Source organism: Hydra vulgaris, chromosome 12 (assembly GCF_038396675.1).
Source record: "Hydra vulgaris chromosome 12, alternate assembly HydraT2T_AEP".
In the NCBI taxonomy this organism is placed as follows: domain Eukaryota; kingdom Metazoa; phylum Cnidaria; class Hydrozoa; order Anthoathecata; family Hydridae; genus Hydra; species Hydra vulgaris.
In genome coordinates this window covers 63606291-63619513 of record NC_088931.1, presented here as the reverse complement: position 1 = coordinate 63619513, position 13223 = coordinate 63606291, and positions in this window count along the sequence as shown.

The window sequence follows — 13223 nt, the reverse complement described above, 5'->3', positions numbered from 1 at the left end:
AGCTATCCGTAAAGTCGTAACAATATTATATGATGTCTCACAAGAAAAGTCATACCACAGTAACAAAGAACAAGAAGACTTGGACTAAAAATTTGGTGAGATTTCAAGAGTCACACAGAAGAAGAGGAAGCGTGGCTGTAGAAGAACATTCACTCGATGAAAAATCCAGAATACCACTTCAATTGCAGATCGTAGGAAGATACCAGTTTCTCGGAGCATATGTTAAAGGAAGAAAAGAACGAATAGACCAAATTTCTAAGGAAATTACAAAATTGTGGGACAATAAACTGAATTTTCCACGTGTGTCTGATCAAGTGATAAGAGCAAAGCTTATGAAGGTGCTGAAGGTCTATGATGAATGTGTCAAGCGTGGAAAATATGATGTTCTCAATGCATTATTTGACATCACGAAAGTGAATGGCCAGTGGTTATCCTCGGAAGATAAACGTCTATACCACCTACAAAAAGAAAGTAAAGGACAGGTGGGGTACTCAACAGGACAAGTGGCAAGTAAAGAAACCATTCACCCTTCCAAGAGAAGGAAAGTCCAGTCTGGAACAGCAATACCTTCCACATCACAAGTCCTGTCTACCACAGACAGTGGTACTGAATCTGAAAACTGCAAAAGTAAGAGTGAAGATGATGAAGACGACGACGGTGATAAAGACGATGATGAGGACACTCAGAAAAAAACTAGAAAGCACTACAAAAGTAAATTTGCTGTAAGTATGGTTACATCAAGTGGAGTTTCCACAAAGAAAGCTGCTAAAATATGCAATGTATTATCACAACAAGGTATTGATATTCCAACTCCAAGTCAATCAGCAATTTACAAGTCCATATTCAAAGAGGCAGGTAAATTAAAAAAAAAAATGATACAACAACTTAAAATGGAACAGTGGTCCTTACACTTTGACGGCAAACGAATAGATGATAAGGAATATCAGGTAGTTGTACTTCAGAATGAAAGAACTGACGTGAAACTTGATGCACTGCGTTTAAAAGATGGCAAAGCTGAAACTGTTGCTGAAAAAATTGCCAAACTTATTGATGAATACAATTTGTGGAATTCAATTAAGATGATCATTACTGATACAACAAACATCAATACTGGGAAGAGAAATGGAGTTGTTGTGAAGTTGCAACGTATGTTTAAATTAAAGGGTGTCACAATACCACAATTTATCGGTTGTCAGCATCACGTACTAGACAGGATTCTCCGTCTGGTGATGGACGAAGAACTTGGGGGTGATACCAAATCTCCAAACATTGAATACCCACTTGTGTCTGAACTGTTGAATAAGTATGATGAACTGAAGGATAAGTTTGTGAATGGAACTGTAGAAATTCTTGATAAATCAGGGTGGAGAGACGATATGAAGTTTTTGTACCATTTAACAAGAGTGTTTAGGTTCTATGAAGAACAAAGAAACTTCCCTCTGATTCACTTTCAGAACATTCCTAATATGAGCAATGCCAGATGGAACTCAAGAGCCATTCTCGCCATTCTGGCGTTCATTCTTATGCCTGAAGCGAGAAAGAATTTGGAGAAGGTTTGCAGGTTCAATTCATATGAGTGGGCAGAACATTGGTTTAGTAGTCAAAAGTACAATGACAATGACTTCAAGAATTTATCTGATGTATTGAAGCCTTACAAAAAGGCATTGCAGTCATTCAAAAATCACTGGAAGAAAGAGCCATCCGTCATCGACATACCACGAAGTAATCAGATAGCTGAACGTGCAATCAAGGTGATGCAAGACCTGTATGCTTCCTGCAGAAAGAAAGACAAACTGCAACTTCGATTCATTCTAAGTAATAAGCGCTAGACTCTTTATGAGACGTGAGCATCATGTGACCCATGTACTAAACACAGTAGGCCTATAGACACAGACAGTTATGTATATTGTTGTACTAGACGCTTTGATACTGTTAATTTTGTAATACTTGTATAATTATATATCACACAATGTTTTTTGTTATATCACAGTACATGTTGCATAAATAAATAAAATAACAACAGGAGTATGACTCTTACAACATCTTCAGCCTTTAATATTCATTTACTGTACAAAAGTGTACCTATTGAAAATTCGATTTTTTGGTTTTGGGGTGACCTTTTTTCAAAATATGTCAAAATGAAACATCTATTCGTTCTTTTTACATAAAAGTTCATTGAATTACGATACAGGCCTAGTAGGTTGCAAAAAAGTCATATCCCTAATATATATATATGTATATATATAGAACCCTTAGATGTTGTCCGAAAGTTTTTTCCATATTTTGTTGACAAAAAGTAAAAATTAAAATGCAAGACCGGAATTTTTTTTTTAATAATGATAGACTGCCTGCCCCAACCAAACCCTCAGTCGATGTAGCAGCACTCCCTTGCGGGTCAGGCTATTTGTCAGTCGATGTAGCAGCACTCCCTTGCGAGTCAGGCTATTTGTCAGTCGATGTAGCAGCACTCCCTTGCGAGTCAGGCTATAAGATAGTCGATGTAGCAACACTCCGCGCATGATTTACAGTAAAAAAAATTAAAATAAAAACATTTTATTAAAAAAAATAAAAATAAAAACATTTTATTAAAAAAAATTAAAATAAAAACATTGTTTATATTGTTAAAAACATTTAAAATGTTTTAAAAACATTCAGAATGTTTTTAAAAACATTCTGGTCAATTAAATTTGCGTTTTTGTGGTTTTTTTAAAAAACGATTAATTTGTAATTAAATTAATGGTTTTTACTTTCGTCCAACACGGAAATGTTGGACGAAAGTTAAAAGTAATTAAAAGTGACGTAAATGTTGGCGTAAGAATCACTTTTTTCCTTCCGCTCTTCCCAAAGCCAACAAACTATAGATCTATATATATATATATATATATATATATATATATATATATATATATATATATATATATATATATATATATATATATATATATATATATATATATATACTTACATATATATCAATTTATATATATATATATATATATATCAATATATCAATATATACATACTGCATAATATATATATAAATATGTCCTATATAATATGGTAAATATTAAAAAATACTTTGTACTTTATATATATACATATAGACATAGGTTATCAAACACTTCTATTTAATCTCTTTCTTGGATAGCTCAAGTTTTTTTAGTGAAATATCAAGCTCTTTAACTGCCTGTTCTTTTTCTAAAATTGTGTTTCTGAAGGAATTTGCTTTTGTAAGCATAGTGAAGTTTTGCTTTTCTTCTGCTTCAATTCTTAACTTATCAGTTTTAAGAACTTTGATGCACTTTGCAAAATTTTCTTTCTGTTTCCTTATAATTACTATTTCTTTATCAATCAATCAATTTACGCTTCTTTTTACTTCGTCTGCTTTTAAATGATCCTTATTTTTAATTAACACTGAATTGTACCTATTATATGCTAACCTACAGCTTTTTAAAAGATCACTGGGAAGCTCATACTAACAAATAACAATGTCACGGAAATTGATGTGGTAATAAACTATTCTTTGGGAAACAAGAGATCTCTCTTGTAGATTCTCTACTAATAACTGTTTGTTAACACTGAATCCTTGTTCTATTGCAGATTGGCCATTAGATAAAACAAAAATGATACACAGAATTTCCACAATGTTGAATACTTTTTAGTTTTGTGCAAATAGACACCAAGAAATTTATCAACAGAATTAGTTAATCCATTAAATGACTCAAATTTTTCTCTAAATTGAACACATTCTGCACCAACAAATTCATCATATTGTTGTTTTGCATTGTCTGCATCATCAGTTGAAAGCCATTTTAATGCACTTAATCTCTCCAGAAAATTTCAGAGTGGATACTTCTTTGTTTTGAATCATTTCATTTGGAGACAAAGATGAAGCATTCCTCACTAAAGAATACTTCAATGGGCATCTTTCTTGTGATTTTTGCAATAACATTATGATAATCTGTCTACATTCTTTCTTAAATCCTAATTTTTGCTTTGCATCTGTTTCAGTACTGTTCCTATGTAAATTTGGTCTACTTCGATCTTTGTTAAACTAAATACTGCTGCAGCTTCTTTTAAAATGTTCAGCTTGAGAATTGTTTTTAGCAAATTTCTCAACATATTTTCTAAACTGTTTGATAAAAATGCCACCATAGGTCTGTCTGTTTGAAATAGAACTAGGAATGCTTTTAATTTTTAGTAAGATCTTTAAAAAACTACATTTGCAAAGGTACAAACTTGTCAAGATAATGATCTAAAAGAGCTTCATAGCACTTATTTTTGGGACATCTGCTTTTGCACACTGATTTCCAATATTTTATAATTTTAACCATGTTTGGCCATACAACAACTCTTCTAGAAGCCACATCTTCTACCCAGCGAATTGCACAGAAACTGTAACATAATAATAAAAAAATTATTAAAGCTAAATTACTCTTAATTTATGTGTGTGTGTATGTATGTGTGTGTGTGTGTATATATATATATATATATATATATATATATATATATATATATATATATATATATATATATATATATATATATATATATATATATATATATATATATATATATATATATATATATATATATATATATATATACTTGCTCAAATAGATGAGTACTAATGTTCTCATCTATTTTAGCAGGTGAATTTTTAAAAAGATTATAAATTGTACAACATATTTTTGCTAATTCCCACTTTTGGGAATTTATTGCTGTCTGTAAGGCACAATGAACAATGTACAAACTGCAACTCCTCATGCTAACTATACCACAATATTCTATTTCCTGTCTATGTTTATCTAACATTTGCAGAACCTCCCAATTAACATTAGAACCATCCATTGCTACTTGAATTAGTTATCAAAGATCAAACACCTCTGTTGCTTCAATAAGTTTATCAAATAAATTCTGTGAATTAGGGCATCTGAGGAATTTTGAGTATATATATGTAGCTTTTACAACGGCAAAACTTAAACCCCAGTATCTAATTCCAAAATCCATTTGTTTATTTTGAAGATAACATTCATACTCTCATCATATGACAAAACAAAGATTGGTGATGCGTTTACATAAGAAAAAAGCTGGTTTCGATAATATGGTGCCAATCCAAAACTAATAAGGTAACCACATTTTGTTTTGTTTAATGCAAACTTTGATGTTATTGTGCTGTCAGAGAATATAAATTTGAATATCTTATTTATATTTTAGAAACAATCTTAAAGGAAAATTACTACATTCAAGGTCCATATTATTTATGCCTTGGTAACCACAGCTGGAGATTGAAGATCCTCAATAGAAGGCTGTGCTGATTAATAGCTTATATATATTTTTGAATTCGGAGAACTTTTATGTTACAGATAGCTGCTTCACTGCCAGATTATTTTATACTGTAAAAAACACAGCCAATCAATTTCCTACAAGCTTTCCAAAATTCAGGAAAACATATATTTAAATAAAAGTAAAAAAACTTATAAACTACCAGTAAAGAATATATCTGCTGCATTATGTGCCTTTGCATTAAATTTATGTTTCTTACCAGTTGCATAAGTATCCAAGGCAGATACTCTAATGTTAGAAGTATCAATATCCATTCTGCACCAACTACATCTTGCTTTTTAAGAATTTGAAGTACAAAATTTTACCCAAGAAGAATATTTTTTGTTGTATAGCCGTTCTGTTTGAAAATGACAGTTTTTTGTCTTAGGCATTATATTAGTTATATATAATAGTTTATAAATAATTAATAGATGTTAATAATACTGACAGTAACAGTTAACAAAATATTTTTTGGATTACAGAAAATACATAAATTCAGTAGAAAGCTACACAATATTCATAGTATTTCTGTAGAAGACAAAAAAAAGGGGTGTTTTTTAAAACTTTTCAAGGACCTATCAAATTCCAGGACATTTCCAAGTTTTCAAGGTTTTTAAGGACTGCTGGCCACCCTGTTATCTAATAAGTATGTTGAAATTTTAAAAATCTTTGTTTATTTTTTACTTCTTTTAATGGCATATTAATAAACATATTTCTTGAAATGATTTTGTTATATTATTTTATTTATCAAATCATTATTACTATTTCAAAATAATTATTTTTACCTCACAGAAGTTACATTTAGTCAGTATATAATAACTGTCTGTATATAACAACTTTATCTTCATGTGTACATTTTAATTCAATTGTAGTTTGAAAATTAATATTTATTTATTATTATCTAACTATCTTATTATCATTATTATTATCATTTTTTAAATATTTAAGAATATAATCATTGTATATATTTTAATAAAAGATCTAACAATGTAAGAGTACCATTTGTAAATGGTTTTGACTGTAAGCCTTACAGTCATGGTCATTTACAAATAGTGCTCTTGCATATTAGATGAATGAAATAAATGAAACTTTAAAGTTAGTTAATTAAATTTTTTATTTGATTTTTTTAATTACATGTTTATTATACTTTTTTATCACCATCATTACTTATTTTACTGTTTATAAATAATATTTTATATAAATAAATAGGATATTTTTTGTATGATTATGTTACAGTTTAAACAGAATATTGTTGGCTGAGCCTAAGCCAAGCCTTAGCCTAAGGCAAAAAAAAAAAAAAAAATTACTTATATTAGTATGCTTGTATTATAAATTACTTATATTAACATCATACTTAAGACTGAAGTTTTATTTTAAGTATGCTACTTATATATAACAACTTTTTCATTGTTGCAAATAACACTTATAACATAAGTTATGTAGGAGAACTTCTGAAAGACAGGTAAACCTACAACTTTTATAGAAGATTTTTTTTTTAATTCGTTGTAAAAAATGGAGATTTTTTTACAAACTGGATATAATTCTATTTATTTTCTGGAAAATAAATATAACATCGTTGTTGTTGTTGTAATTGTCGTTGGGTTTTTTATTGATTGTGTTGTTGTTGTTAATTGCGGTTCTGCAGTTACCGACTTAACGGAATTAGCGGAATACGAAATCAAATCTGTAACGAGAACGTACAGTTTTTAAGTTATAACTTTTTAAGTTGTAGTTGTCGTAGCCGTTTTAAGTAAATTATTGTTACGAAAATTACTTTAAAAACGTCACGAAATAAATTTTTTTGTATAGCTCTGTAGGTTGCTTTTTTTTGTATATAAATGCTTATAATTTTGAAGTAAAAATTTCATTTCGTGCGATATCAGCAAAGTTTGATGTAATTTTTAATAAATAACTATTTATTAGTAATAAATCGGATAATATACCGCGAAAAAGTATTTGAAAGAAAGTTTGCGCCCCCTTCCTTACCCAGAGGTGACGTCGAACCAAGGATCTCTAGTTTCTTAAGTAAGCGCGCTAACCACAGCGCTGAGGCTGTTCAAATTTTAAGTTCTATACCTAAGATGTCCCATTCCCTCAAAATTTTAGAAATATCAAGCCAACTTTTAAATTGAGGTTTAGACTAAGAAAAAAAAAAAAAATATATACCAAGCATTTTTTGAAAATTTAAAAGTGTAGGGTTCCCACCAGAAAAAATTGACAATATCCTTTTTTACCGACTTTTTTGAGTATTTTTATTGAAAATGTTAACAAATATATTTTGTAACAACTTTTCACTCGGTATTATTTATACTATACAAAAAATTTGACTTGTGTCCCCTAATTTAAATAGTCACGTGGTTTTGTAATTTGGCAACATTAGTAAAGTAATTCGCGCCAGATTTCATTAGACGCTATTACTAACTGTTATTAACCGTAAATGCTTAAACTTAGAACAGTATTAAAATGTATTCATAAAAAATTTTATAAAGTAGAACCATATTGAAATATAACGTATATAGAAATTAATTACTTTTTAAACGATGGTTGTATCTAAACAAGCTGTTTAGTATAAGTAAATTTGTATTTCTAATAAAAGGAAAAAATGGTTTAGTAGAAAAATTAACAAGGAAAGTGATGAAATAACAGTGTCAACAAAACAAATTCTCAAAGATATCTTGATTACCAGAAACTTATAATAAACCTCATTCACCAGTTAAGCAAGATAACTAATGAATAGCAAAGTGTGTTGAAGAAAGGAAAGAAGTGTCCCGAGAAGATACAAGACCAGATTTTGGAATCAATGAATCAACTCTGTGACACCAGCCGCTGACACTTATTACATATTACGTGTATCTCGACTCGCAACGTGAAAAGAGAACCAGGATTTTTTACTGAACCAACGTAAATATCCACAGGTAGTTTCATGCGTTATTTTAACTACGTTGCTGTATTGTGTTTACTTAACATAATTATTTTCATTTTACGTTAGAATGATATTGTTTATCTCTAGATTTATCTGTGCATCTCTATCATTTATCTATAGGTTTTTAGATTGGATAGATGATTGGTTGCAACACAACTCTTGTGCAATTATAGAAGAACAAGTCTGATTGCAATAAACGCTTTAAAAACACGAGTCAACACCCGTAGCTCAGCTAAAAGAAAAAAAAGAGCTTTAAGTGATAAAGAAGTGTAAAAAATCCTCTAGAAAAGTACGTATGAAAAGTACGGATGAGTCAAGCAGCTCACAACTCGAAGTTTTCACCCTCTTACAGCCAAAATGGAAAACCAGATAGTCAACTATCGCAGTTTATATTATTCCGACCTTTTAATGCTGAGACCATTAGGTTTCAGCGTTAGAGATCAATAATGGCTGATTTTATCGTGCTGTTTTACGCAAAGACTTTTTTAAAATAAATTTGATCTTAGTTATCGCACCGATTGTTGATAGTTTGTACATTGTTGATATGCAGTGGTAACATACTTCAGACAAAACTGCTTCTGATACCGCTATTCAGGCTTGCAACATACACCTTTGATATTTAACTTAAGAATTAGTTGTCTTTGCGGTGTTTGATAAAAACATTTTACCTAGTGAACAATTTGCTATGGCAAAAACGTTGTACGATACCAAAAGAAGAGTAGTAATGAAGCCTGGAAAACCGCCTTTCCTGAAAGTTAATGGTGACAACATTCCTTCTTTTGTTTTTTTAATTGGTTCATATTTCTGGCTGATACTTAACCTAATCAAGAATGCAAACCAGACAGACTGGATGCGATTGCCTGTTGACGACAGTATAAAGATGAAAGATTACAACTATGTGAAAAATTTTGTTAAGTACTGTGAAGTTGTGAATTTTTCAGTTTACGTTTATTACACGTCGTATAATATTAACTTGGGATCTGGAAAAAGGTCATACTAATCTTGTCACCAGAACCATATAAAAATTGAAATACAAATGCGCAAGTACTTAAAATCAAAATAGCAATTAAAACAGTTCAAATAATAAACGGTTAAACATTATGTCTCAAAAATATTTTAATATATTATCCATTGAAAAAATAGTTATCTTAAACTTATTTTTTAAAACTGAGAAAGAGGTTAGCAAACCGAAATTGGGCTGAACAACTTTATTCCAAAAAAAAGGTGCTTGATAAATTATACAAAATTGATTAAACTTTGTTTGACAAAAGGGCTTGTTAAAATAGCTATTATTTCGCAAACTATATCTACTCATTGGTTTAAGGGTGCATATATCTTTAAAAACATTTAATAATAGTTTACTCATACAACAAAACGTAAAACATAAGGTATTATAAATGTTAAGTTAATAAACGTTTAAAATACTCATATTTTGGAATAAAAGTTTCGTCTTTTAAAAAACGTTTCGTATTTGAAAAACGATTTGAAATTATATATTACGCGCATTGCACGTTTCTCATGCCGATAAAGACATCGTAACTTACTTTTACATGCAATTTCCCAGGCAATATTGGCATAGTTTATATAGCTATGAATAAATTAATTGAATAATTATAGTTCCTTTAAATTATTTTTGTTTAAATAATTTTCAGCCTTATATAGGATTCTAATATTTTTTTTAACTTTTGTTGATATATAATCAGTATGAGTTTTCCATGACAGATTTTTATCAAGATAAATAGCAAGCAACTTAAAAAAAATCTTCTTAAATTTCTACTCTTGATAAAAAGTTTAGGCAAATCTTTTGGAAAAAGGCTTTTTTTGTAAAGGAATGGAAAAAAATCCATTTTGTTTTGTTAATATTTAAGAGTAATTTATTGCATTTTAACAAAGTAAAAAATGATAAAAATAAATCTGATAAAAATAACTTGGTATCGTCAACATTTCATGCAAAAATACTCAAAAGAGACAATAAAAAAAGGATTTTTTCAACTTTTTTTAAGTGGGAGGACCCTAAATTTTTATATTTTTAAAAACAACATGGTATATATTTTTTTTTTCTTAGTCTCAATCCAAATTAAAAAGTTGATAATAAAAGTTGGCGCGAAAATTCTAAGACTTTGCGAGAATGGGATACACTTGTGCAACTTGTCAAAACTTGGCGGAAAATATATTACCGAAGAAAATGTGATCGAAATTTCTCCATAAAAAAGGTAAAGAAAAAGCTTCAAAGGAAGGTGTAAAAATTGCTAAAATTAATGCAAAGCGTAGACTTTCTATGCCAAGTACTCAAATAGTTTAGCAAAACACTGCTAAGCAACCACAGCAATAATGAAGAACAAGCACCTTCAGCCAAACTATAAAAAGTTTAAAATATTTAATATAATTTTTTTAATTTAATATTTATATATATATATATATATATATATATATATATATATATATATATATATATATTTTCAACGTTTTTACTTCCAACAAGGCTGCAAGCAACTACAATTAAAGTTGGAAGTTACTGGATGAGAAAAGATGAAATTTAAAGTTCAGGAAAACAATTAACAGACAACTTAACAGATTGCATATTATATGAATCAATTAAAAAAGATGAAGGAAAGAAGAAGCGAATTCCAAAGGACTGATGTTCGAGGATAAAAACTAGACGAATAAGAATTTTAGGAACATTTAGGAACAGTCATAGTAAAAGGATGAGACTTAATTAAATGACGAGTAACACAATAATGAATTTTAGTAGATGGCACAAAAGACGCTAGTTCTTTAGAGCTGTGCCCATGATAGTATTTATAGAAAAGATAAAGAGAAGCAACATTATGACGATGTGACAATGGTTGTGCGTTGGCTGCATATATATAATATACAATAATAAATTTTATATTACAATATAATATAAAAACTTGATATAATTTCTTTAATATAAGTCGTGTTAAAAATAATAATAATAAAAAAAGTTAAAATCTAAAAAAACTCAATGTTTCCTTAAGTGTGCAATTTTTTCAGAATGCTTCCTAAAACCGCACATTATATTTTTTTTTATATTTAGTATTTTCGATAAATTTATATAATTTTATGTAGTTTTTTATAATCTATATAATGAAAATAAAAAGTTAATTAAATTTTTATTGATTAGTGTGCGTTTTGACCCGGTTTTACTCTATTGCTTCAATTAAAAAGGGCTTAAAATTTGATTTTTTAATGATAAGTTTTGGTAATAGCGAATTATTACATTCTACAATTTAGTTTTAATTGTCAAGTTGGTATTTTTTTTACTTAAATAATGTTAATTTTTGAGCTAATTTAAAGTGCTCATATTATCAAGTGGTCTGGGTAATAAGAGGGCTAGTGCTACTTTTTTAAATCTCTTTTTTTTTCTTAAATCTTTTTTTTTAAAGAAATATGTATATCACGTAAGTCGCTCTATAAAAGGAAATCAGTTGTTATCTTTCTTAGAGTGATATTAGATGAAAATCTATCTTAGAAATTTCATATTAAATGTTTTGAAAAAAAATCTCAAAAAATGCTATTTAGAGTAAAACCAAATTTAAATACTTTTCATTTATTTACAGTTACCTTACCTGTTGCATCATTGCGCAGAAAGTCGGGGAGAGTGGGGTATTGGTAAACACCTAAGCAAGAATACGAATTAAAGATATTTATAAGAAATTGATCATATTTATTGCTTATAAATTAGCCTAACAATTCAGTCACACACCCTAAAAAGCAGTTTTTGTAAACTTTATTATAAAATAAAAATTTAACAATTTAACTATTATAAAATAAAAACTAAACAATTGGTGCATCCAACGAGACTTACGCCAGCATCCGCCTGGTAAGCCTCGTTGAATTCTGCAACAAAATTTTATTTTATTGGTGTTGATTACGTGCAAATAGTCCCTAATTATGCATCTTTTTACTTCAACTATTGGATAGTCCGCTGGTTATAATTATGGCAGATGTAGTTGACAACTGGTAGTTTGTAATATGAATGTGCAAATAAATGGTAAAACCGTTCAAATGTAAGCATTATAGAAAATTTAGATTATAATATTTATATCAAACAAAAAATACAGAAAATTATGTTCTTTGACTGATAAGTATTTTAACTCATCATAGCAGGAGTTAGTAATCCCTGGTGTCGCCAACCTTAATGCTACCTTGATGCCATTTACCATCACAGTCCTCTGTTTTTCTGAGCTGCACAACGACACACCGCATCAAAGTCCTCCATCATCTTCTGAGATGAACGACGACGTGCATTGATAGAATTACATCATCTTTGTAAACTTCTAGAAGTTTCTCCTATAAGAAAGGCGTTGAGTTGACCAGCTCAGAATCCACCTTTTCTTTCTGTTTTTTTACTCTACTAAACTAAACTGGTTAAAGGTACATACACAGTTTGAACCGTTGTTTCTAGTTGTTGCATCAACCTGAGAATTAAAAAAAGCTTATGTAAAATATCGAACTTTAATTGACAACAACACTTTTAAACCTGGAAAATATATTCTGAAGTTAGAAACAGTTTTCAATTGACAGTTTTTGAAATAAATTGCTTCTACACACTCTCTCGTTTATAACAAACTTCTAAGGTCGGACATGAGGTCTGCAAAGAGCTTCCCAGTTTGGGCTTCTTTTAACATTTTCACATTTGACTCCTTGAAATTTTTTTTTAAAAATAAAAACAACAACTAAAAGAACCTTACGCTCAACGAAAATATTTTGAAAAACTGAAAGTAAAAATTAACAAGAATGAGCATAATGAACATAAAAAATGTTTCAAATGTAAACACATTAAATACATACATATAATATATGTCACTATAAGAAAGTTGCAGGTGTTCATTAACTGTATTAAAAGTTGCTGTTCAACTTTAGATAAAGATTACTTCAATGAGATGGTAGAAAAGTTTAGATTAAAGCATATGTGTTCATAATACAATTAATACATCAAGCTTGTTGCAGA